At 46.3% G+C, this 26,744-nt stretch overlaps 1 protein-coding gene and 1 long non-coding RNA gene across 2 annotated transcripts in view; both read left to right on the forward strand.

The window, feature by feature from the left end:
- The window catches only part of LOC128415374 (uncharacterized), a 207,592-nt gene that overhangs the window by 19,534 nt on the left and 161,314 nt on the right, over window positions 1–26,744 (forward strand). The window lies entirely within an intron of this gene.
- CRB1 (crumbs cell polarity complex component 1) overlaps window positions 1–26,744 on the forward strand; it is a 153,737-nt gene that overhangs the window by 13,075 nt on the left and 113,918 nt on the right. The window lies entirely within an intron of this gene.

The following is a 26,744-nucleotide window of genomic DNA, read 5'->3' on the forward strand; positions in this document are numbered from 1 at the left end:
GGTACCATTTTAGCTAATGGGGCCTCCCACTGCCGCACAATTTCTGTTCTCATTCTGTAACAAAGTTCTTAACCTGAGGTACTATTTCTGAGTTAGTGGAGTCTGTAACCTGAAGCGTCTGTAACCCAAGGTACGACTGTACGCTATTACTCAGGTCACATCTGAAAGATGCCTGGTGCCTTGAATGTCACTACTTTTAGCGCTGCATTAACAACCGTGGAAATGGTATTGTACAGAGTAGCACAAACAAAAGGCAAGTCATATCCCAAGGAGTTTGCCATCTGGCTATGACAGGAGACGGAGGCAAAGGAATCAGGGACACAAATGCAGACACACATAAGTCTATTTCAAAGTGAGAAGACCACACAACCTTAGCTCTGCCACTGTGAGCCCTGCCAAGGTGAGGGACAGAGTGCATAGAGGGGAACGCCCTGTAAATGAGTAGATTCTTCCCAGTGCTCCCCCCCCCCAAGAAAAATAGGTGCTGGAACTCACCATGAAGTTGTTACAGTAAGCTACTGGGTGACCTGAGACAGCCCTGAACCTGAGGCTGGATTTACAACAGCCATGTTGGCTGCCTGTGGAGGTGCTAAAAACCACGGCAACAATCCCCTGAGCTGGTTTGGGGGGGTCACCCCTGGTTCTGGTGCAGGTCAAATAAATGTCCCCGATCCTCTTAGATTCAAGTGGATGGCTAAGGACTGTGTGTTGAGATTCTTGCATGGAGGGGGTTGGACCCGATGACTCTCTGGGTCCCTTCCAACTCTGTGATTCTACAGTGGTACCTCGGGTTACATACGCTTCAGGTTACAGACTCCGCTAACCCAGAAATAGTGCTTCAGGTTAAGGACTTTGCTTCAGGATCATAGCTGTCAAGTGTCCCTTATTTGAAGGGACAGTCCCTTATTCCAGCTCCATGTCCTGCTGCTGTCCCTTATTGATGGATGTCCCTTAAATGATGTCCCTTAAATTTCAAAGGAAGCAGCTCCTCTCCCTCTCTCCCTGCCAGCCAGGGAGGAGGGAGGCGCCAACTGTATTGCTTGGCTGTGTTGCTCACCCAATAAGAAGTCTAAGAACGACTGGGGGGTGGAGCTTGCATGCCTTGTGCTGATCAAATCGGCTGCGTTGCCCGGGGTCTCGCCTTTGCTCAGCGCTTCCCAGCGGAGAGGTGACGGTGGTTTTCCTTGAGGCTTTGTTTGGCTGCTGGCTGGGCTTTCTGCCTTTGGCTCAGAGGGGCTCAGAAGTTGAACATACCTGTGCTGAGTGCTCGGATCGGAATCGGATGGATACGTCATCGACGGCCCACTCACCCTTGCCGGCGAAAAGGTCTGTCTGGAGCAGGGGCACATGGTGGGGGAAAAGGAAAGGAGATCTCACGGGACGGGGGGAGGCTGTGTGTGTGTGGCTAGTTAATGCAAGCTGAGGGGTTTTTTGAATGCTGGACGCCATTTTGTTGCACGTGCTGCTGCAAACTTTGCAGTGCAAAGCCAGGCCGGGGAGCCATCTTAAGTTGAGGCTGCATAGGCCTTGTGGTGCATGTGATTCAGATTCTATTCAGTTGAACCTCTGGTTGCAAAGTTGGTTGGACAGTGTTCTCGAAGCTACCAGCATGAGTTTGACCAGACTGCAGGAGGACAGGAAGACTGGAGTGCCTGGAACAGGTGAGGCTGCAGGTCCCTTATTTTGGCAGCTGGTCCCTTATTTTCAAGGCTGCTGGTCCCATATTTTCAAATCTGTAAGTTGACAGCTATGTTCAGGATGAGAACAGAAATTGTGCTCCGGCGGCGCGGCAACAGCAGGAAGCCCCATTAGCTAAAGTGGTGCTTCAGGTTAAGAACAGTTTCAGGTTAAGAACGGACCTCCGGAACGAATTAAGTACTTAACCTGAGGTACCACTGTATATGTATCCAGTCAGATTTGCACAGGAGCATTCGGTCAGTCATTCATTGTACAGAAAGCAGCACACAAGTTTTCTAAGAAGTTTCCCCAAATGTCAGGGTCACTCATCAGTCTTTTGGTTCTCCGCTCCCGCTGCATTCCAGCCATTACATGCTTCATTTCTGCTAATCTTTTCTAATTAGTTCTGCTTCTTAGGTGAACTCTTTTTAGAAAGCAAACGTTTCCCCTTGCTAAGGTTTGGGGCTGGCAGGCTCAGGGCTTTGATTGCCATGCTGCCTCACAGAACCCATTTTTCACTCGGCGCTCCCAGTGATGAATTTTATTTCCAGTTCCCCGGCTAGACTTCCACATGACATTTTGCTAATCGCACTTAATTAAAACAGAGGGCAGTGGAAAAAGTCAAGCACAGCTTTATCAAAGGCTCCAGTTGCCTACCTTGCTTCTGCTATGATTCGGAACGCAGTGCTCTTCTGAACAGAAAGAAGGAAACTGTAGAGGAGGTGGGCTCAACAGGTGCCAAGAAAGAGCTCAGCCAAGTAAGCTGCTGAGGCCCGGTGTTTTCTGGGGCTAACAACAAGTGTCATTATTCAGTCTGTGAACCAGTGATAATGCCTGACCCGCACACAGTGGGCTACAGGTTGCAATTTTAAACATTCCTAGAACACCCAATATGATGTCACAGTCAGGTCATTATGGGAATCTCAAATGGCAGGGTCCTAGTGTGAGCTGCCATTTAAATTTCCCACAGTGCCCTGGAGTGAGGCTGCATTGGGCACTCCTGATATTGTGCAACGTTCAAAATATCTTCCCACTGCTCCTACTTTTGTAAGAAACGTACTGGGAGCCAATGTTGGTCTTTCAGGGCCGGTGTTATATGGTCTTGGCGGCCACTCCCAGTCACCAGTCAAGCTGCCGCATTCTGGTTTAGTTACAGTTTCTGGGTCTCCTTCAAAGGTAGCTCCACATAGAGCCAGTGGCATAGCTAGCTGCTTGGGTGCCAGGTATGGCGCGTGCATCCTGCAGCTGGGGGCGGGGTGAGCCGCCCATGAGGGCAGGGCGCACTGCATGGAGCCTCTCTGCCGTCTCCCCCTCAGCTGTAGAGCGGCTGAGGGAGAGGCGGAGGTCAGATGCAAGTCCCACACTGCTGTTTCAGGCAGCATGGAACCTGCAGGCGCCCAAGCCACCATGTTACTCCCAGGAGAGATGCGTGGCTCGGGCACGCTGCAGGCCCCATGGTAAGTGCTGGCCCCCGCGGTGTGGCGCCCAGTGCCAGCCGCGTTTCGTTACGTTTGTTGACTGAACTAAAAAGTTTTGTGAGCCCAACTTTATTATCATTATTTTAAACTCCTTTTTTTGTCATTTTGTCACCCCCTCAGCGATGACACCTGGGGCGGCCTGCACCCTCCGCACCCCCCCTGTGGCGATTACACAGGGTCCCCGGACGTTTCACCGTCTATTGATCCCTGTGCCACTACTTTATTTCTTGCTGCCACCACCCAGGCCCTACCTGGTACAATACTGAGTCCAGTCAGGTTTAAATTGGAACATAAACTTCTGTTTATTTATTGCAGTTTAACAAGCGTGTGGTTTCATAAAGGGTATTGGTCAATTACAATCATGGGGTGCCTATCCAGACCTATAACTTCCACTACCTGCTCTCACTCACTAAACCACCTCTCAGTTATTTCCTTGTCTTCCTAGCTCCTAACTGTTCCCGACTCAGCTTATTTTGCTACACTAACTCAACCTACCCACAGACTCTATCCCAATTCACTCCCACTCCAACCAACCTTCCAACGAACTCCCCCTTTGCCCCTCCCAGAGCTGGTTTTATAGTCCCTCTGACTCCACCCCCCTGGGTTCTGATTGGGTAACCTGTTTAACTATTTCACCTCCAGCACTCTCATATGTTAACGTCACACCCCCTTTCTTTGCCACTGCATAGAACGCATTGCAGTAGTCCTATATTCAAGGCCTGGCATCTCCAGTTAAAAACATCTCGTAATAATAGGACTGAGAAAGTCTTCAGCCTGAGCTATTGGAGAAATGATGCCAGAGGAAGTAGAGACAGTACTGTGAGACCATAGCTAGGTGGGAGAGAATCTGCCTTGCCGGCAGAAGGTCCATGTTTCAATCACTGGTGTTTCCAAGTAGGTTCTTGCCTGAAGCCCTGGAGATGCCATCTTAGACAATACAGCAGCTAGATGGACCCATAGGCTGAGTCAGTATAAGGCAGTTTCCTGTGTCCCTACTCAATGAGGTGGACCAATGTTCTGAATCAGCATAAGGCAGCTTCATATGATTGTTTTGCAGATGTTGGTTGGCTCCAGGTTATCAGTTTGGAATCCTGCTTGCAGGCACTCAGAATCAATGGATTGTTCTCAGGACTCTAATGGGAGGAAACACCAGTTATCGCTTTCTGCTTCTGTACCATCACCTCATTCTCTCACAGTAGCACTATAAGCCACATCACTTTGGAGGAATCTAGGAGAAGAAAGGCTCTGGGAGAAACAGAGCTACATTCCCCAGTATTTCCCCCTTCTCCTCTCAAGTCTAGGAAGAGATATTGTCTGATCTAGCCCAAGACACATCTCCTGCCTGTTCCACTTAGCTCAGTTTTAACTGGTACAGATCCTCTTCTCTCTCGCAAAACGTATCAGGTACTCTGCTTACCAAGCAGTGCTATCAGGGGGAAACAGCCTGCAAATTTACCTTGGCAAACAATTGGAAAGCAATCTCCCCTCACACACTGCCACCTCTGCTATATATTGGGGTGAGAAACAGACAGCTTGTGGGCCGAATGTGGTCCACGGAGCTTCCTTTTCTAGCCTTCAGACTCCCCTCCTCATACCTTGCAACGCCACTGCATTTAGATTTTGAAAAATTCTTCTGCTAGAGGGTTTTGTGAAGTTTAAATGCAGCACACAGGGAAATATTTGCGGGAGGAGTTTGCAGTTGGAGAGGGAAGGAGGAAGAGCTCTTGACTGGGGCAAGAACAAGGGTGGAGCATGGGGAACGTGCAACCTCTCCAACCTCTGAGAACCCTCCCTCTCACACTTTTGCCCAATACACATTGAGCACACTAATAAATTGGAACTTACTCTCATATAGTTCTGCCCAAAACTATTGGGCACCAAAATTAGTGCCCTTGTTAACTGCACTAAACAAGCTTTAATACCTTAATAATAATAATAATAATAATAATAATAATAATAATAATAATAATTAATAATATAATTAATAATAAAACTTAGAAACAAGAAACAGAATAAAATCCAAATATGCTATCAAATCAAAATACCACCACCACAGCAATTAGCTGCTAAGTCTGAAATAGTTTTTTGCTTCAATTCTCAACACTGCCAAGGTATAGAGAGAAACCCTATGCATGTGACACATACAGTGGTACCTCTGGTTAAGAACTTAATCGTTCTGGAGGTCCGTTCTTAACCTGAAACTGTTCTTAACCTGAGGTACCACTTTAGCTAATGGGTCCTCCTGCTACTGCCACCGCGCAATTTCTGTTCTCATCCTGAAGCAAAGTTCTTAACCCGAGGTACTATTTCTGGGTTAGCAGAGTCTGTAACCTGAAGCGTCTGTAACCCCAGGTACCACTGTATCTGCGGAAGATTACAGATGACTTATCTTTTCTGTGGTCGAGCTGTACTGTAAGGGCATTAAAGGAGTGCCAAGAAATTTGGAGCTTGATTCAAAATATAGAAAGCATAAGAGCATGTAATATGGAACTCAGAAGCTTCCATCTTCACACTCCTTGGAGAATTCCAAACTATTAAGCAGTATATAAATGCTCTTTAATTAATCCATCCATCAGATAAATAAATATGTGTATATTTTTGTGCCAATGAAATCCAGTGGTATCTTCCATCTAGCTCGGCAGTCTGTGGCTGCTGTTTTTAAAAAGTGAACCAGCTGTGGAGGTTTGTCTGAGCTCAAGGAAAGCAACAGTTACCAGAGAAGAGGCTCTGTTATGGCCATATTCATTTTTCCTGCACCGTCTGGAAAAAAATAATAATTTAAAATAATTTACCTTAATAGGGCGCTTTAATGAAAAATCCATTCTCGAAGCTTAATACCTGCTGCTTAATATACCATTCCACTGGAACAGAGCAGAGTTATTTATTTTAAGCATTCTTACCCTGCTCTTAAGCTGACAAGGCTGCCAGAGTGGCTTAAAATGGTTAGCAGCAAAGTATTATTGAAGCAGGTTTTTTTTGAAGACTATTTAAAGGGGTTGTGATGCTGACAGTTTGGTTCTTCTTCCTCTCCTGCTCACAGGGCAGACGGTTCTAATGCCTCTTGTGACGGGATGAGGACCCCAGTGCAAAAGGCATTGACATGGGGGCTATTTTATGTTCTCATTCATACAGATACATACAAGGTGTGACCGGAAAGTAGGGTGAATCATGCCTGTATGCGATAATGGGAACTGCTGGATTCACCGGAGGCGTTTGTCCGTATCTCAGCTAGCATATGTGCACATGTTTCAGCATTTGTTAATAGACATTTGTTGATAGATTTGTTCATGCAGTAGCGTTTGTTGTTGTTTAGTCGTTTAGTCGTGTCCAACTCTTTGTGACCTCATAGACCAGAGCACACCAAGCACTCCTGTCTTCCACTGCCTCCCACAGTTTGGTCAAACTCATGCTGGTAGCTTCGAGAACACTATCCAACCATCTCGTCCTCTGTCGTCCCCTTTTCCTTGTGCCTTCCATCTTTCCCAACATCAGGGTCTTTTCCAGGGAGTCTTCTCTTCTCATGAGGTTGCCAAAGTATTGGATCTTCAGGATCTGTCCTTCCAGTGAGCACTCGGGGTTGATTTCCTTCAGAATGGATTGGTTTGATCTTCTTTCAGTCCATGGGACTCTCAAGAGTCTCCTCTAGCACCATAATTCAAAAGCATCAATTCTTCGGCGATCAGCCTTCTTTATGGTCCAGCTTTCACTTCCATACATCACTACTGGGAAAACCATAGCTTTTATTAGCTGTTAATAGTGCAGTGGGTTGTGATAGAAAATGGAGCAGAGAGTCAATATGAAATTCTGTTTCAATTTGGATAAATCGGTGTCAGAAACCCATGAAATGTTCACAATTGTGTATGGAGATGAAGCTGTAACTCGAAAGACAGTGTGTGAGTGGTTTAAGCATTTCCGTGAAGAGCGGCAAACCATTGAAGATGACCCTTGGTCTAGCAGATCGTCGACAAGCAGAACAGCGGCAAATGTCAACAGAGATTGTGAGTTATAGAGAGCCAGTGTGGTGTTGTGGTTAAGAGCGGTAGACTCGTAATCTGGGGAGCCGGGTTCGCTTCCCCGCTCCTCCACATGCAGCTGCTGGGTGACCTTGGGCTAGTCACACTTCTCCGAAGTCTCTCAGCCCCACTCACCTCACAGAGTGATTGTTGTGGGGTAGGAAGGGAAAGGAGAATGTTAGCCGCTTTGAGACTCCTTCGGGTAGTGATAAAGCAGGATATCAAATCCAAATCCTCTTCTTATTGATTGGCGTTTGTCCGTCTGAATGATGGCGGAAGAATTGCATATTCTGTGTGAAATCGTTACTGAGGTTACTGAGTTGTCCCACCTTCCATATTCTCCCAATCAGGCCCCACCGGATTTCTTTCTTTTTCCAAAACTGAAATCTGCACTGAAAGGGCACAGGTTTCCCAACATTTCACACGTCCAAGCTGCTGTGATGAGGGAAGTGAAAGCAGTACGAAAAGAGGACTTCTCCAGAAGTTTCCAACAGTTGTACAAACATTGTCAGCAGTGCATTGTATCAGAGGGGGCCTGCTTTGAAGGCCTGTAAGGTGGGATGTTCAAATATTTCTCGCTGTCCGATTTCTGTGACCACTCACCGAACTTTCCACTCACACCTTGTACAATAATTCAGAGCAGCGGTTGTGTGAATTTTCCTGCCAGCCAGTGGCGTAGCGTGGGGGGTGCAGGGGGGGCCGGCCGCACCGGGCGCAACATCTGGGGGTTAGGGTTAGGGGGCGCAAATCCACGGGTTAGGGGGCACAAATCCACGGGTTAGGGGGCGCAAATCCACGGGTTAGGGGGCGCAAATTATTTGCCTTGCCCCGGGTGCTGACAACCCACGCTACGCCACTGCTGCCAGCTGCTTTTTTGAAAGGCACACAGTAGCAATAGATGCACAAGTGGGTAGGACAATATTTTTTAAAAATAAACCTACTGATGCTTGCACATATCGCTATGACGATTGGCTGCAACTGTGGCATGTTTCCATCTCCCTCACAACTACACACAAATTCATATCATAAACCTTTAATCTCACTAGCGTCATGCAGTCTCTACAATTAGGCAGCTGCCTCATGCAGCCAACTACCCTAGTGTAATGAAATGGCAGAAAAAAATTATTTATTAATTAATGTTTTATTGGAAACCAAAGAGGCCCATGTGGATTTTTTTTGCCTCAGGTGCCAAAATAACTTGAACAGTGTTGAATACCAAGAACCATGACGTGAGGGGAGGTGGAAGTGCAATGTGCTGCTGTGCCCCAGGCAGCAAAAATGTCTAGAGCTGCCCACCCCAACCTCCCCACCTTTTGCCCAATCTTATTATCACCTCAGTTCAGCTTCACAGCTCCCGGTTGTGCTGTTGATAGAGGGCCCATATTTGTGATGGCTGGTCAGTGGTAACAATTTCTAGAGGACTCGCAATGGATGGGCTACAGACTGCAGGAGCCAGTTGGCTTCACAGCTGCTGTGGAAAGAAATCCTCAGGTGCAGCGAGTGGTTGGGATGGCTTCAAATTCACGTTATTTGTCAAAAAGAAGAAAATGGAAGACCATAGCTTGTTCAGTGCTGTGTACTATGACCTAAGCGGAAAACCAACAGGAGCAGTTAAATGTATTGATTTCACTAAGTAGATTTCAGTCTTAATTGCATGGGATTGCAGCTCTCTGGCGGGACCAGTCAAGAATTTTTCCTTCCTCCTCAGGACAAATATACGTAGTCGGGGAAAGTCAAGTCATTCATCTGCCATAGTGTGCTGTATGGCAGAAGGCTAATTTGATGGCTAGGCAGTCCTTAATTCATATACAGAGGTACCACTTAATTCGTTCCGGAGGTCCGTTCTTAACCTGAAACTGTTCTTAACCTGAGGTACCACTTTAGCTAATGGGGCCTCCCGCTGCCATCACACGACTTCTGTTCTCATCCTGAAGCAAAGTTCTTAACTCGAGGTACTACTACTAATAATAATAATTTATTATTTATGGGTTAGCAGAGTCTGTAACCTGAAGTGTCTGTAACCCGAGGCACCACTGTACTCTCAGGGCTTAGCCTGAAGTTTCTACATAGTGCTAGGAGATGGAGGGATTAGTTTGGGGCAAGTTACTCCTTCTTCCCATCTTAAATTCTGGCCACCATGTTTCTGCATCCACTCGCATCTAAAAGTAGTCCCCTTGGAAATTCATCAGCATTTTTGTCACATTTCTCCTCATACAGTTCTATATGCAATTTTGCCTATTATTATTATATTATTATTTATTGAGGTTATATACCGTCCTATACCCAGAGGTCTCAGGGCAGATCAGAGAAAAGATTACAACATATAGAATCATAGAATCATAGAGTTGGAAGAGACCACAAGGGCCATCGAGTCCAACCCCCTGCCAAGCAGGAAACACCATCAGAGCACTCCTGACATATGGTTGTCAAGCCTCTGCTTAAAGACCTCCAAAGAAGGAGACTCCACCACACTCCTTGGCAGCAAATTCCACTGTCGAACAGCTCTTACTGTCAGGAAGTTCTTCCTAATGTTTAGGTGGAATCTTCTTTCTTGTAGTTTGGAACCATTGCTCCATGTCCGCTTCTCATATAATCAGAATAAAAACAACAACCCAGTAACACCCCCCCCCCAAAAAAAAGAGCCACATTTTAAATGGGTATAGGATGTCAATAAGATCAGCCAAAGGCCTGGTTAAAAATAAACGTTTTTGTCTGGCACCTAAAGGTGTATAATGAAGGTGCCAGGCGAACTTCCCTGGGGAGAGCATTCCACAGACGGGGAGCCACTGCAGAGAAGGCCCATTGTCGTGTTGCCACCCTCTGGACCTCTCAGGGAGAAGGCACACAAAGGAGGGCCTCAGAAGATGATCTCAGGGTCCGGATATAAATGTATACACATTTTTGCAAGCAATTTCCCATTATATAATGAATTTTTATGTTAATTATTATGCTAATATATGCATTTTCATGCAAACTTTCCTCATGGCGTGATGGAGGGTGACGAGGGGACAGGGGTCGGTGCACAGGAGCCAAAGCAGCAGCACCCATCACCAGAGACGCCCCTGTCCCCACAAACATGGCAGGCATAGGGAGCAGTGGGAGTGGCACATTAGGAGGCTGAGGCAGTCAAGGGCCCACAGCCCAGCTTCCTAGCTGGCCAGGTGGAGCTTGCTAGCTCTGGGAGGAGGGATGTGATAGCTGGAGTAGGCTTGGAGCAGGCGAGGGTCACCTGCCTGATCCAGCCCAGATGCTGCAATCAGCATGCAAAGTATAAAAGGGCAGCAGAGCTGAGGGGCTGGGTCTGCTCAAATGCCCATGTTGATGGACCTTGGATGTCCAGGATCTATGGACTTTGGACACATGGATTGACCTTGGACTGGGGACTTGACATACTGACTTGCTGCCCAGGATGCCAGGGGTTCGGGACAGTCCTCTTTCAACCCACATGGTATGAAAATTGTATCTAATTAAGCTATTGGGCCACTTACTGGAGGTGAACTATGCTTCCAGTCTGCAGTTTGTTGTGACATGTCTTGGCAAATGGTGCATGAGAAGCACTTGCACAGACATAATGGTGATATTCATTTCTTTCTTAAATTTTATTTGTACTTTTTCAGATATATACATTTCACTGATTTTTACACTCATTTTAACATTCTAAAACTTGACTTCCTCCCCCTCTTTCTGCAGTTCCTTCAATTTATTTTTAATATCTTCAGCATATCCAGATTAACTTAATTTACTCATTTATTTAACTTCTTTAACTATATACTCTTACGTAGCTGCAGGTTATTACAATAACCCTGCCAGTGTTTTTACCTGTTTACAATTTGTCTGTAAATATTCAGTAAACCATTTCCATTCTTTTATTAAAAGTTTGTTGTCTTGATTTCTTATTCTTCCAGTAAGTTTCGCCATTTCTGCATGTTCCATAAGTTTTTGTATCTATTCTTCCTTTGCTGGGACTGCTACTTCTTTCCATTTTGGGGCAAGTAACATTCTTGCCGCTGTAGTTGCATACATGAATAAATTTCTATACAATTTAGGTAGTTCTATCCCTATAGATCCCAAGAGAAAGGCTTCTGGTCTTTTTTTAAAAAAATAAACGTTATTTTACACATCCTTTTCATTTCATTGTATGTCATTTCCCAGTAAGCCTTAACCTTACTACAAGACAGTGATACTCATTTCTAAGATAACACCTGTTAGGATACATAATCTGGGATTTACCTAGGGTTAGCCCGGCAGCAGTGAAAATCCAAGGTAGCTAACTGAATGCTCTTAAATAGATAAAGAGATTAATTAGAGGATGCACATAATTACATTATACTAGCATGAACTTCATTTCTTCACCCATTCCACCTGCAACAAGCAAAAGGAAAACCTGTGGTGGATTTTTGGACTGGATGCTCAAAGCTTCTTAATCATAAAGCAGCAACTCCCTAAACTGTGTGCTACGAGAGTTGGTATTCAGTGATAAGTAAATAAATTAAATACTTAAAAGTTCTCGTAGTCTCAAAGTACCCATTTGTAGAGTAAATTCTCTGCTGCACCTCTGCAAAATTCACTGTTTCCTCCAGATCAAAATGCATACCCCAGGATAGAAACACAGGGAGAAACTCATCTCAGGGGATTTTTTATTCTTTTGTAAAATTTAAAACTAAACAACAAATAAGGGGTTGTCTGCTGCATTGACCATTGCAAACCCTCATTGCTATGGAATTTTTTTTTTGTTCATTTCAGCCACATCTCTAAACTTGTTATTATAATCGCATCTTCATCATTAGAGGTTGGGAGTTTTCCCAGGTCTTGCCCTTACAGTCTTGTAGAGACGAAGACACTGATAAGCTGTGATTTCATATTACCTGACTGAGTTATCTCAATCGCCATAAAAGGTGCTCTGCAGTAATTCTAATAAGACTCTTAAATCAATTTTATTTTTCTTTCCTTTTTTTTAAATAGTGCTGACAGTGACTCAGCTATCTGAAGTTTGGCAAGCACTGCTCTTTAGGGCATCAGATTTCATGTGCCTGATCTGAAGCATTTTACTGTCCATTTTGGGGGTCAATATCAACCCCCCTTTTGGTGCTTAAACACAGAGTTGCTTTGTATAAAGGTAAAGGGACCCCTGACCATTAGGTCCAGTCATGGCCGACTCTGGGGTTGCGGCGCTCATCTTGATTTATTGGCTGAGGGAGCCGGCATACAGCTTCCGGGTCATGTGGCCAGCATGACTAAGCCGCTTCTGGCGAACCAGAGCAGCACACGGGAACGTCGTTTACCTTCCCACCGGAGCGGTACCTATTTATCTACTTGCACTTTGACATGCTTTCGAACTGCTAGGTTGGCAGGAGCAGGGACCGAGCAATGGGAGCTCACCCCGTCGTGGGGATTCAAACCGCCGACCTTCTGATCAGCAAGCCCTGGGCTCTGTGGGTTTAACCCACAGCGCCACCCCCATTCATAAATGTAGAAAATGTAACTTCAGGGTTTTTTCTTGGGTGGGATGGGATTGTGAGATTGAAGTGGAAGGGGGCCCATGTTACAAATTTCTACTGGACACCCCCACCCCAGCAATAATTGCCGCCAACTTTCAAGACGTTCTGCTGTTGCTCTCTGCTTGCCTTCAGTTCCACTGCTCAGTGAGAGTTAGGGAAGCATCCTTCCAAGCAGGTGCTTCTGAACAAGCACATGGGGATGTTGCAAGCCAAGGAGGATCAAGTGTGTGGCTGTGTTGTGGTGACACCTGTCATGTTGTCGCTGTGTGTGCTGTCACCTGTCTGTTACTGGTGCCGACGTACCTGTAAGGTGTGTGGATGCCCACAGAGTAGCTGTGACCTAAAACAAGCCTTAATGCTCTTCCTGTTTAAGCAGTGCAGCAATTTAATATAGGAGCAGAATAGCAAAAGGGAAACCGCTTTGATAATCGGCTCTGAAATTGGGTCCCAGCTCTATTTCATCTGTTAAACAGCTTCCTAGACGTTGGCAAAATGTCTTTTTCGCTTGCTCCTAATATCTACGGTAGCTATAGGGTGTTTGTTTTGCTTTGTTTTTGTTTGCGTCCGCAAAAATGTGCTGCTTCTTTGTCTTTGCCGAGTTGGGTGCGTTAGAAAAATAATAGTAATAGTAATTGGCTCTCTCTTTTGGAAACTGGAACAGCTTCTTCCTTTGGTTGCGATTGCTGTTGTTTTTGTTGGTTTCCATGGCAACCGTCTCCATTCAAGGCAATAAGCCACACACATGGTTTCCCTGGAAACATGCTAGCATGCTTCGAAAACAGGCCTGGAGTAAATACATTCCATATTCAGGGTCTTGGCGTTTTTATGGCTGTGCCGTTTGTGGATCATCGCAGGGCATAACCAAAAGGCTTGTTTGTTTTCATTTTGTGGTCCACTTCGTCATTAGCCTTTTGAGAAACAGAAGGCATAACTACTTCTTCTTTCTGTCTTTCTGACATTGATTTGTTTGTGTTTCCCCCCGCCCCTCAATTTCAGTCCTTCTTAGTTACCTGGATTTTTCTTTGGGTCTGAAATTTTACAGATCCTCTTTATAGGCAGGGACACGGGTAGCGCTGTGGGTTAAATCACAGAGCCTAGGACTTGCCGATCGGAAGATCGGTGGTTCAAATCCCCGCAATGGGGTGAGCTCCCGTTGCTCAGTCCCTGCTCCTGCCAACCTAGCAGTTCAAAAGAACGTCAAAGTGCAAGTAGATAAATAGGTACCGCTCCGGTGGGAAGGTAAACGGCGTTTCCGTGCGCTGCTCTGGTTGACCAGAAGTGGCTTAGTCATGCTGGCCACATGACCCAGAAGCTGTACGCCACCTCCCTTGGCCAATAACGCGAGATGAGCGCCGCAACCCCAGAGTCGGTCACGAGTGGACCTAATGGTCAGGGGTCCCTTTACCTTTACCTTTACAGTATAGGCAAAGACAGTTGAGCCACCAGCCATCTCGCAAACACGCATACGCTAATAACTTGTATGGAGTGCAAAGAGAAAGTAGTTTAGTCTCTGGGATTCAGTGGCTGTGCTTGTGTAAGGTTGGGGGCGCTGGATTGCAGTGACTTGATGAAATGTGCATTTTCAGCATTAAGGAAGGGAAATGGGACTATTAATTCATTTGGTAGCTTTATATCTATTTTCGGCTAGAGTCTTCAAAGTAGCTAACAACTTGTATAAAGCACAATAGCATACCCTTCAACATTTCTCTGAAAATAGGGACGTCCTAAACAACAACAACAACAACAACAATAATTTTATTATTTATACCCCGTCCATCTGACTGGGTTGCCCCAGCCACTCTGGGCGGCTTCCAACATATATAAATACATAATAAAACATTTAAAAACTTCCCCGTAAAAGGCTGCCTTCTGATGTCTTCTAAAAGTTGCATAGCTACTTATCTCCTTGGCTTGGTGGTCACATAACTCCATACCCTTCAACATTTCTCTAATGAAAATAATAATAATATAATAATAATAATTTATTATTTGTACCCCGCCCATCTGGCTGGGTTTCCCCAGCCACTCTGGGCGGCTTCCATAGAAACCAAAAATACCCTAAAATATCACACATTAAAAACTTCCCTGAACAGGGCTGCCTTAAGATGTCTTCTGAATGTCAGGTAGTTGTTTATTGCTTTGACATCTGATGGGAGAGCGTTCCGCAGAGCGGGCACCACTACCGAGAAGGCCCTCTGCCTGGTTCCCTGTAGCTTTGCTTCTCGCAATGAGGGAACTGCCAGAAGGCCCTCGGCGCTGGACCTCAGTGTCCGGGCAGAATGATGGGGGTGGAGACGCTCCTTCAGGTATACTGGGCCGAGGCCGTTTAGGGCTTTAAAGGTCAACGCCAGCACTTTGAATTGTGCTCGGAAACGTACTGGGAGCCAATGTAGGTCTTTCAAGACCGGTGTTATATGGTCTCGGCGGCCGCCCCCAGTCACCAGTCTAGCTGCCGCATTCTGGATTAGTTGTAGTTTCCGAGTCACCTTCAAAGGTAGCCCCATGCAGAGCGCATTGCAGTAGTCCAAGCGGGAATTCCTAAATAGGAATGTCCTAAAGAAAAGCGGGCCATTCTGGAATCAAACCAGACACCGGGACAGCTTCTGTTAATCCTGGACTTCCTCTGAAAAATGGGGACACTTGGAGGGTCTGCATACACCAAGAACCAACAACATCCCATGGTGAATAAAGAGTGATTGTGTACTGGGTGAGAGAAAAGGCCACACCAACGCAGGAGAAATTATCTAAAATTATCAGCAGCAGTCAAGTGATGCAAGCCAATAGCAGGATTCTCCACCTGATCCTATAAAGCTGCTGTCTCTTCAGCCTGAGCTGCTCATTGCTCAGGTACAGACTAGGCTGCTCATGAGTTCCTGCTCACTAGTCTTGCCTGTGGCAGAGCAAAACGTAATACCCAGGAACAGTTGGCATGGTGGAGACAGTGCTGCAGAGCTGTCATCCTGACACTGGTACCACAGCTGCTTACATGGCCGGTGTGGTGCAGCATGCAAGGTTCATGGGCAAACTGGCAACATCAATCTGGTGCTCCAACCAGTGTGCCGGCACACCCTCAAACTCACTGCCTGGCACCTGCTCCATCCAGATAAGTGGCAGCGAAACTAGTGTCAGATAGGTAAAGGTTAAGGGCCCCTGGACATTTAAGTCCAATCAAAGGTGACTATGGGGTTGCAGCGCTCATCTCACTTTCAGGCCGCGGGAGACGGCGTTTGTCCACAGACAGCTTTCTGGGTCATGTGGCCAGCAGGACTAAACCGCTTCTGGTGCAATGGAACACCATGACGGAAACCAGAGAGGACCGTTACGTGTGCCAGAGCACACAGAAATACTGTTTACCTTCCTACCCCAGCGGTACCTATTTATCTACTTACACTGGCATGCTTTTGAACTGCTAGGTTGGCAGGAGCTGGGACAGAGGAAAGGGAGCTCACCCCGTTGTGGGGATTTGAACTGCCAACCTTCTGATTGGCAAGCCTAAGAGGCTCAGTGGTTTAGACCACAGCGCCACCCACATCTTAGAACTAGCACTGTGATGCCCAGTGTTGTACTCCAAATGATATCTGCGATCAAATCTCCCATTTCTTTGCTTTTGAACTGCTAGGTTGGCAGGAGCTGGGACAGAGAAACGGGAGCTCACCCCATGGTGGGGATTTGAACCGTCAACCTTCCGATCAGCAAGCCCAAGAGGCTCAGTGGTTTAGACCACAGCGCCATCTGTATAGATGGCTCTGTGGCACCACATTGGCCACTCTTGATAATACTTTTACAGAAGTTGTGTGCCACCCGCACTCTCGGCAAGATTCCAGGCGGTTCCAGGCATCCTCCCGGGGTTTGTGCTCTGTTGGAGAATTGAAGACTGTGCCAGCTTTAAGAAAAATGATTGATTCACATATTTACACTTTCAGCCTGCATGGAGGGAGTCCAGATCTTACAGCATGTTCATTTCAAGCAAGGCTTGTTCCCCAAAGCTGTGCAGCACTCAAGGGCATCTCTCCTAGCCGGCCTACAGCCACAGTGCCAAAGATGGACATCTAACCTGTATTTTTTCCACTGGCCTGCAGTCCCTCCCACCCTCAATACTGCAAATAATCAAAATCCCACCATTTATTAACATCTTGGGTTTAGTGGGATCTTCCCATCTATAGCAATACCAAATCATAGAATCATAGAATCATAGAATCATAGAATCATAGAGTTGGAAGAGACCACAAGGGCCATCGAGTCCAACCCCCTGCCAAGCAGGAAACACCATCAGAGCACTCCTGACATATGGTTGTCAAGCCTCTGCTTAAAGACCTCCAAAGAAGGAGACTCCACCACACTCCTTGGCAGCAAATTCCACTGTCGAACAGCTCTTACTGTCAGGAAGTTCTTCCTAATGTTTAGGTGGAATCTTCTTTCTTGTAGCTTGGATCCATTGCTCCGTGTCCGCTTCTCTGGAGCAGCAGAAAACAACCTTTCTCCCTCCTCTATGTGACATCCTTTTATATATTTGAACATGGCTATCATATCACCCCTTAACCTCCTCTTCTCCAGGCTAAACATGCCCAGCTCCCTTAGCCGTTCCTCATAAGGCATCGTTTCCAGGCCTTTGACCATTTTGGTTGCCCTCCTCTGGACACGTTCCAGTTTGTCAATGTCCTTCTTGAACTGTGGTGCCCAGAACTGGACACAGTACTCCAGGTGAGGTCTGACCAGAGCAGAATACAGTGGCACTATTACTTCCCTTGATCTAGATGCTATACTCCTATTGATGCAGCCCAGAATTGCATTGGCTTTTTTAGCTGCCGCGTCACACTGTTGGCTCATGTCAAGTTTGTGGTCAACCAAGACTCCTAGATCCTTTTCACATGTAGTGCTCTCAAGCCAGGTGTCACCCATCTTGTATTTGTGCCTCTCATTTTTTTTGCCCAAGTGCAATACTTTACATTTCTCCCTGTTAAAATTCATCTTGTTTGTTTTGGCCCAGTTCTCTAATCTGTCAAGGTCGTTTTGAAGTGTGATCCTGTCCTCTGGGGTGTTAGCCACCCCTCCCAGTTTGGTGTCATCTGCAAATTTGATCAGGATGCCCTTGAGTCCATCATCCAAGTCGTTGATAAAGATGTTGAATAAGACCGGGCCCAAGACAGAACCCTGTGGCACCCCACTAGTCACTCTTCTCCAGGATGAAGAGGAACCATTGATGAGCACCCTTTGGGTTCGGTCAGTCAGCCAGTTACAAATCCACTGAGTGGTAGCATAGTCAAGACCGCATTTTACCAGCTTCTTTACAAGAATATCATGGGGCACCTTGTCAAATGCCTTGCTGAAATCAAGGTAGGCTACATCCACTGCATTCCCTTCATCTACCAGGCTTGTAATTCTGTCAAAAAACGAGATCAGGTTAGTCTGACATGACTTATTTTTCAGAAATCCATGCTGACTATTGGTGATCACAGCATTCCTTTCTAGGTGCTCACAGACTGTTTGCTTAATGATCTGCTCCAGAATCTTCCCTGGTATTGATGTCAGACTGACTGGGCGGTAATTATTTGGGTCCTCTCTTTTCCCCTTTTTGAAAATAGGGACAACATTTGCCCTCCTCCAGTCTGCCGGGACTTCGCCTGTTCTCCAGGAGTTCTCAAAGATGACTGCCAGTGGTTCTGAGATCACATCTGCCAGTTCTTTTAATACTCTTGGATGCAGTTCATCTGGCCCTGGAGACTTGAATACATCTAGACTAGCCAAGTATTCTTGTACTATCTCCTTAGTTATTCTGGGCTGTGTTTCCTCTGCTGAATCATTTGCTCCAAATTCTTCAGGTCGGGCATTGTTTTCTTTATCGGAGAAGACTGAGGCAAAGAAGGCATTGAGGAGTTCAGCCCTTTCTGTGTCCCCTGTTTGCATTTCACCATCTTCTCCTCTGAGTGACCCCACTGTTTCTTTGTTCTTCCTTTTGCTACGAACATACCCATAAAAGCCTTTTTTGTTGCTTTTAACCTCTCTAGCAAGCCTGAGTTCATTCTGTGCTTTAGCTTTTCTGACTTTGTGTCTACACGTGCTGGCTATTTGTTTGAATTCCTCTTTGGTGGTTTCCCCCCTTTTCCATTTTTTGTACACATCCTTTTTTAATCTTAACTCAGTTAAAAGTTCTTTAGATAGCCACCCTGGCTTCTTTAGGCACCTTCCATGTTTCCGTCTCATTGGTATTGCCTGAAGTTGTGCTTTTACTATCTCCCTCTTAACAAACTCCCAGCCATCATGAACTCCCTTTCCTTTTAGTATTACTGTCCATGGGATCTCACCAAGCACTTCCCTAAGTTTTATGAAGTCGGCTTTCTTAAAGTCGAGAAATTGAGTCCTAGTATGCTTGGTTGCTCCTTTCCGCTGTATAGTAAACTTCAGAAGAGCATGATCACTCGCGCCTAATGATCCTTCCACTTCTACCCCACTAACCAGGTCATCAACATTGGTTAGGACCAGATCTAAAATGGCTGTTCCTCTTGTTGCTTCTCCCACTTTCTGGACAATGAAGTTGTCTGCAAGGCCAGTGAGGAATCTGTTTGACCTTATGCTCTTGGCTGAGTTTGACATCCAACAAATATCCGGGTAATTGAAGTCCCCCATTACTACTATCTCCCTTCCTTTTGCATGCTTGGCCATCTGTTCCAGGAAGGCATCATCTATGTCCTCCGTTTGGCTTGGGGATCTATAGTAAACTCCCACAATGAGGTCACTGTTATTCTTCTCTCCCTTAATTTTGACCCAAATGCTCTCACTTTGGCTTTGAGGTTCTAAATCTTGGATCTCTTCACAGGTATACACATCCCTGACATATAACGCCACTCCTCCTCCTTTCTTGTCTGGTCTGTTTCTCTGAAATAGATTGTATCCCTCCATTATTACATTCCAATCGTGGGACTTATCCCACCAGGTTTCAGTGATTCCTATTATGTCATATTTAGTTTGCTGTACCAAGAGCTCAAGCTCATCTTGTTTATTTCCCATACTTTGCGCATTAGTGTACAGACATTGAAGTCCATTAATCATTCCCCCGTGTCTCTTATTTAAGGATTTTTTCCTCCCACCACTAGGTCTGCGTGCTGTTTGCTCCATTCGGTCTATGACATTTGGATGATCATCTTCATCAATTGATAGACTCCTACCTTCAGGAGCACTGTCTCCCTCCCCCACATTAGTCAGTTTAAAGCCCTCCTGATGAGGTTTCTGAGATTTTTTGCAAAAACATTCCTCCCAACCGTTGTGAGGTGCAGCCCATCGCTTGCCAGAAGTCCATCTTCAAGAAACTGCATTCCGTGATCTAAGAATCCAAACCGTTCCTGTTTACACCATTTGCGAAGCCAGTTGTTCACTTCCACTATTTTTCCCTCTCTCCCTGGGCCACGTCGTTCAACTGGGAGGACAGATGAGATGACAATTTGTGCATTTAATTGCTTCAATTTCCTGCCCAGAGCCTCGTAATCTCTTTTGATCTTCTGGAGGCTATTGCTTGCAGTGTCATTGGTTCCCACATGAACCAAGAGGAAGGGGTATTTGTCAGTGGGTTTTATGATTCCTTGCAGTCGTTCAGTTACATCTTGGATCTTAGCCCCGGGGAGACAGCACACTTCCCGAGACATCTTGTCAGGCCCACAGATCACTGCTTCTGTTCCCCTCAGTAGGGAATCCCCTATCACCACTACACGCCTCCTCTTAGGTCTGGTCGGGGTTCTTCCGTGAGCTGTCCGTTCCAAGGTCGCCTGCACATTCCCTGAGGACTGCCTTTGCTGCTCGTCTTCATATACCTGATCGACTGTAATGAGGGAGAGATCCTCAAATGGAGTCTGCTCTTCGTCTTCCATACTAGGGGAAAGGACCTCAAAGCGATTGCGTATTTCTAAACAATCAGAGCGAACCCTGGGCCTCCTACTTCTTTGAGTCACGTTTCTCCATATATCTGGCTCCTGTGTTGGTGAACTAGCCTCCTCAGGGGAGTCCCCTGTCTCCTCCTTGGTGGAGACGGTGTGCTCTGTTGCTTCCAAGAAGAGCTCCAGCTCTCTAATTCTTTGGAGCGTAGCTACACGTTCCTCCAGTTGCTGGACCATTGGTAAAAGTAATCTCTTTCAGTCAGTTCAGAATTTTAACTCAAACCTCAGGGCAGTCCAACTTTTCATACCAAGTGGACCTCAAGAATACTTTGATATGGAACCTGCAGGCTGCACAGTGCAAGGGTGGGAAGCAAGGCCAAAATTAGAAACACATTGCAACCCTCACACTGACTTCCCCAAGCCAGGTAAGTGAGGTGCTGGGAGCCAGTGTGGTGTAGTGGTTAAGAGCAGTAGTCTCATGATCTGGTGAACCGGGTTCGCTTCCCCGCTCCTCCACATGCAGCTGCTGGGTGACCTTGGGCTAGTCACACTTCTCTGAAGTCTCTCAGCCCCACTCACCTCACAGAGTGTTTGTTGTTGGGGAGGAAGGGAAAGGAGAATGTTAGCCACTTTGAGACTCCTTAGGGTAGTGATAAAGTGGGATATCAAATCCAAACTCCTCTTCTTCTTCTTCTTCTTCTTCTTCTTCTTCTTCTTCTTCTTCTTCAGGAAGGAGGAACAAGGCTCTGGCAGGGTCCTAGAGTGCTCCCACCTCCCGCCCAAAGCCTAGCCCCTCACTCACCTAGCTTTGAGAAGGTAGTGTGAGGGCTGAGGGGGACAGGGACATAGCAAGGGGGGTGCGGTAGGTGCGGACCACCCTGGGTGTCCCCACTGAGGAGTGTGTGTGACACTCACTGTGGGGCTTGCAGCATTCCCAAGCCCGCGTCTCTCCTGGTGGCTTGAGCGCCCGCAGGCTCCACGCTGCCCCAAACAGTCCGCCTGCTGCCTCCCTCTCAGCTATAGGGTAGCTGAGTGGGAGGAGGCAGGCAGACTTGGAGGCCCCGTGGAGCATCCTGCCCCAACTTACCCCATCCCTCGGGCAGCTGGCCCCACCCCTGGGCACCGGGAACGTGCGCTACCCCAGACACCCAATCGGCTTGCTCCACTGCTGGTGGGGGATTCCTCAGATCTTGCTGAGGGCTGCCAAAAAGGCCCTCGGCCCACACATTGGAGCACCCTACTCTAGCTCCTGAGTTAAGAGCTGCATATAGTAGCTGGCATTATTGCCCCCTCTACCAGTCTGTTTCTTTGTCCTCAGACACACTTTATTTTTTTTACCTGCCAAGCTATCTGCTCTCCAAACATAGCATCTCTCTCTCTCTCCTTTCATGCTGGAGATGTCTGAGAAAAACCCATTCTCGTCTCTTTGACTCTTCTTAAGATTATGTGCCTGTGTTCTCATTCTCTTTGGCACTTCCTCAAGTGCCGTCATGTATCATCCAGAAACACAAGATAACACGCACAGCCTTCTGGGGTTCTATTTGCTGGGGAGTTGGCAGATTTATGGGGCTGTCTTTTTTGCTATCCGTCAGAGCCCTTGCCAAACATACTGTGACAGGCCTAGGTGTACCACCGCAAAGAACTCTCCGATACCATGCACCTTGGGCGATGAATACACTTCCAGTGGAATCAGTTATTTCAAAATCCTTCGTGGGGCCAAAGGACCTGAAGATATTTCATTGGCAGCGCAAGTTGAACACTGCTGTGTTAAAATTTCAGTGACAGGTTTGGCTTCTGTAAATAACTGGTGAACGCTAGGGATATCCATGCACAGTTCTGAGTCATGACCTCAGGGGGAAAGACATAGCTGATGTTTAGGAAGAGGTTGTAGTAGCACATGGTCAATGGCCCAATCTAGTTGAGACCGTCCTGAAGGTCAAGTGATGCCACGTAAGGGTGTTTCTTGACACCAGTTTTCTTCAGTAATTGTAGTGCTATTCTCAGCCAAACAACACTCTGACAAAATGGCATACAGTGGTACCTCGGGTTAAGTACTTAATTCGTTCCGGAGGTTCGTACTGAACCTGAAACTGTTCTTAACCTGAAGCACCACTTTAGCTAATGGGGACTCCTGCTGCGGCCGCTCCGCCGGAGCACAATTTCTGTTCTCGTCCTGAAGCAAAGTTCTTAACCTGAAGCACTATTTCTGAGTTAGCGGAGTCTGTAACCTGAAGCGTATGTAACCCGAGGTACCACTGTACTAACATACTGCTCACCCACAAGCCAGACGGCAACTGTGCTGGCCTCCCAACCAACCACAGCACACACAAACTGATGGTCGCTATTACTTGAAACTTTCTAGCAGTGCATCAGGTTTAACCAATATGGTGTCCTCAGATGTTTTGGACTACAACTCCCATCAGCTCCAGCCATCCTATCCAATGCTCGGGAATGGTGGGAGTGGCCCACATCTGAAGGGCTATCCCTACACTCCACGTTTTGGTGGGATTCCTTCCAATTTAGGGAGGTAAATCAAGGCATCAAGAAGCTATAACATACCCTCCAACATTCCTCAGACGAAAATAGGGACATTTCTCACTCCTCCTGCAACTGACCCTCCTCAACACCCCACCCCCCATTTTTTGTGTGTCCCCCCCAAGCATTTCCTATCAGAAGAAGGGTGAGTGCCTTCAGTGGGACACAGCACATACACCCTCCACTGTCCTGAGAAAGCCCCTTAAACCTGATTTTATTCTATTTTATTATTTGGTAGATTTACAAAAAGAAAAACAGACACCAATAATTTTTTTAAAAGAGCGAGATTAGGCACGGATACACAAAGCAATATATATATATATATATATATATATATATATATATATATATATATAGATATATATAGATATATATAGATATATATATATATAAAAAATATATGACTCCTTGCCTTCCATTCCCTTTCTTCTTCTTGCCCAGGGCAGCCCTGCCCCTCAGAGCCAGCACTTCCTGTGGGACTCGGCCTCGATGTGGCGGCCTCTCCTCCTGCTCACCCACTCTCCAAGAGCTGCTACAAGCTGCCTAAGAGAGGAGGCCAGCAGTGGCAGCCATGGAGAGGCAACAGGATCACAGCCTTTGCAGCCACCACTGTCATCACTCAAGATAAGCACCAACTTTTGTGACTTTACACCACAGCAGGTGGCACTGTGGTCTAAACCACTGAGCCTCTTGGACTTGCCAATCAGAAGGGCAACTGTTCGAATCCCCATGACAGAATGAGCTCCCGTTGCTCTGTCCCAGCTCCTGCCAACCTAGCAGTTCGAAAGCACGCCAGTGCAAGTAGATAAATAGGTACTGCTGTGGCGGGAAGGTAAACAGCATTTCCGTGCGATCTGGTTTCCGTCACGGTGTTCCGTTGCACCAGAAATGGTTTAGTTATACTGGCCACATGACCTGGAAAGCTGTCTGTGGACAAAATCCGGCTCCCTCAGCCTGAAAGCGAGATGAGCACTGCAACCCCATAGCTGCCTTTGAGCTGAAGTCTGCTGATGCTGGATTTTGTCCATATGTAACAGCCCTTGCACACACACATTTATTGTGGACTCGGTTCTGCTCATGTACCTAAGTGCAGAGGCTGGGAGAAGTGAGTGTAAGGACAGCTGCAGATATTTGCTTTGCTTTTCCCAACTCACTTACCTCCCTTTACTGTATACCTTTACTGTATATCAATTTTGCTGTAAAGGCAAATGCTGACCACTCCCAACAGTTTAGTTTACATAGGTTTTGGCGTTTTTAAACCGGATTTCTGTAATATTTTATTAGTACTGATGCCAACCAGCAGATGTCACTCTTTACTGTGAGCAAACATCTTGAGAAAACTCTTCTCGACTTCAGATTCTAATATATTCCATTTTCCGAAGGGGGGGGGGATCCCCTTGCCAAGCATCTCAGTTACATCAAAAGGCCTTAACGATGGGGTAAAATGTTTGGCACTAATTCCTCCAGTAATTAGGTTAACGCCGTGATGCCTTTTAAAGAGACTTGGAGAATTACTTCATGTGTCAGTCAGTCTAAATCCAAAGTGATCGGCAGTTTATTTTAATTTTTTTGGATGTTAAATATTAATTTTTAAAGAAATCTCTGTCAAAGCAGGTCACTGCTAAGTGATCTTAATTGGTTGAGAATTGGGGGGGGGGGACTTGTGCGATTCTTATTCTGCATTCAAAGAAAGATCTTGCTCCCAACATCACGGAAGGTTTCAATCCCACCCTCCTCCCTCAAACCCTTTCTACACTCTTTTCTGACACTGTTAATTGGGACAATATTCTTGATCGAAGAACAGATGTTTGCACCTCGAGCATGAGGAAGCCCATGTGCCTAGGCACAGCAGGCTGATACCCCCTAGCAGGGGTTACTCAAACGGCAGGTCGCAGCACACAGGAAAGGCGGCTCTCGTGGAATCAGATACTTGCTTTCCTGCACAGAAAGGTCAGAAGTCAAAACACTCTCCTGTCTTTTCCTTTCCATTTTCCTGCACGCAACCCAGTTCAACCTGTGTCTTGAGAAGGACGTTATGGTAGGGTGGCACTGTGCCCTGCTTTATAGAGAGCAGTCCTCTGTTCACAGGGATATCGGACGACAGTCCTCTATTTGAAAGGCTGTCTGGTCCAAGTCTGGTCTGAAGATAAGAAACCCAGACAGCAGGTCACCTGGTCACATTTCTCCTTATTATAGCAAGATGTACTGCATTTCTTAAATCACAGCAATCCTTTCTAAAGTTGTGCCTATACATCTGAATTAGCATGTGTAAATTTTATGCAAAACTGTACCTCTTTTTGTGATGATGCATTTTCATTATTATTATTAATTACATTTGCATGCAGCCTCATAACACCTCTAAGGAAGCTTATAGAATAGAATCATAGAATCATAGAGTTGGAAGAGACCACAAGGGCCATCGGGTCCAACCCCCTGCCAAGCAGGAAACACCATCAGAGCACTCCTGACATATGGTTGTCAAGCCTCTGCTTCAAGACCTCCAAAGAAGGAGACTCCACCACACTCCTTGGCAGCAAATTCCACTGTCGAACAGCTCTTACTGTCAGGAAGTTCTTCCTAATGTTTAGGTGGAATCTTCTTTCTTGTAGTTTGGATCCATTGCTCCGTGTCCGCTTCTCTGGAGCAGCAGAAAACAACCTTTCTCCCTCCTCTATGTGACATCCTTTTATATATTTGAACATGGCTATCATATCACCCCTTAACCTCCTCTTCTCCAGGCTAAACATGCCCAGCTCCCTTAGCTGTTCCTCATAAGGCATTGTTTCCAGCCCTTTGACCATTTTGGTGTCCTCTGGACACGTTCCAGTTTGTCAGTGTCCTTCTTGAACTGTGGTGCCCAGAACTGGACCCAGTACTCCAGGTGAGGTCTGACCAGAGCAGAATACAGTGGCACTATTACTTCCCTTGATCTAGATGCTATACTCCTATTGATGCAGCCCAGAATTGCATTGGCTTTTTTAGCTGCCGCATCACACTGTTGGCTCATGTCAAGTTGGTGGTCAACCAAGACTCCTAGATCCTTTTCACATGTACTGCTCTCAAGCCAGGTGTCACCCATCTTGTATTTGTGCCTCTCATTTTTTTTGCTTATGATTAATAAGTTAAAAAAACCCTCTGCAAATGGCAAAATGAAGCATAAAACACTAAGAATAAAAAAGCAACAAAAATACAGCAGAAAGATAAAATGTACCATGATTCCAAAGTTAGAACACAAATTTTGAAAGCAAGAGGTTTTATTAAGAGAGTTGGTTTTTGGTTTTTGTTTCGTTTTAGTTTGGGCAAAGTCTAAGTGGCCATTCTAAGCTATGGAAAACTGCAAAACCCATTATTCACATTTGGCCAGATTTAAACCACTGAGCCTCTTGGGCTTGCCGATCAGAAGGTCAGCGGTTCGAATCCCTGCGACAGGGTGAGCTCCCGTTGTTCGGTCTTTGCTCCTGCCAACCTAACAGTTCAAAAGCACGAAGTGCAAGTAGATAAATAGGTACCGCTCCAGTGGGAAGGTAAACGGCGTTTCCGTGCGCTGCTCTGGTTCACCAGAAGCGGCTTAGTCATGCTGGCCACATGACCCAGAAGCTGTACACCGGCTCCCTCGGCCAGTAATGCGAGATGAGCGCCGCAACCCCAGAGTTGTCCGCGACTGGACCTAACATTCAG

Source organism: Podarcis raffonei, chromosome 6 (genome assembly GCF_027172205.1).
Source record: "Podarcis raffonei isolate rPodRaf1 chromosome 6, rPodRaf1.pri, whole genome shotgun sequence".
Lineage (NCBI taxonomy): Eukaryota > Metazoa > Chordata > Lepidosauria > Squamata > Lacertidae > Podarcis > Podarcis raffonei.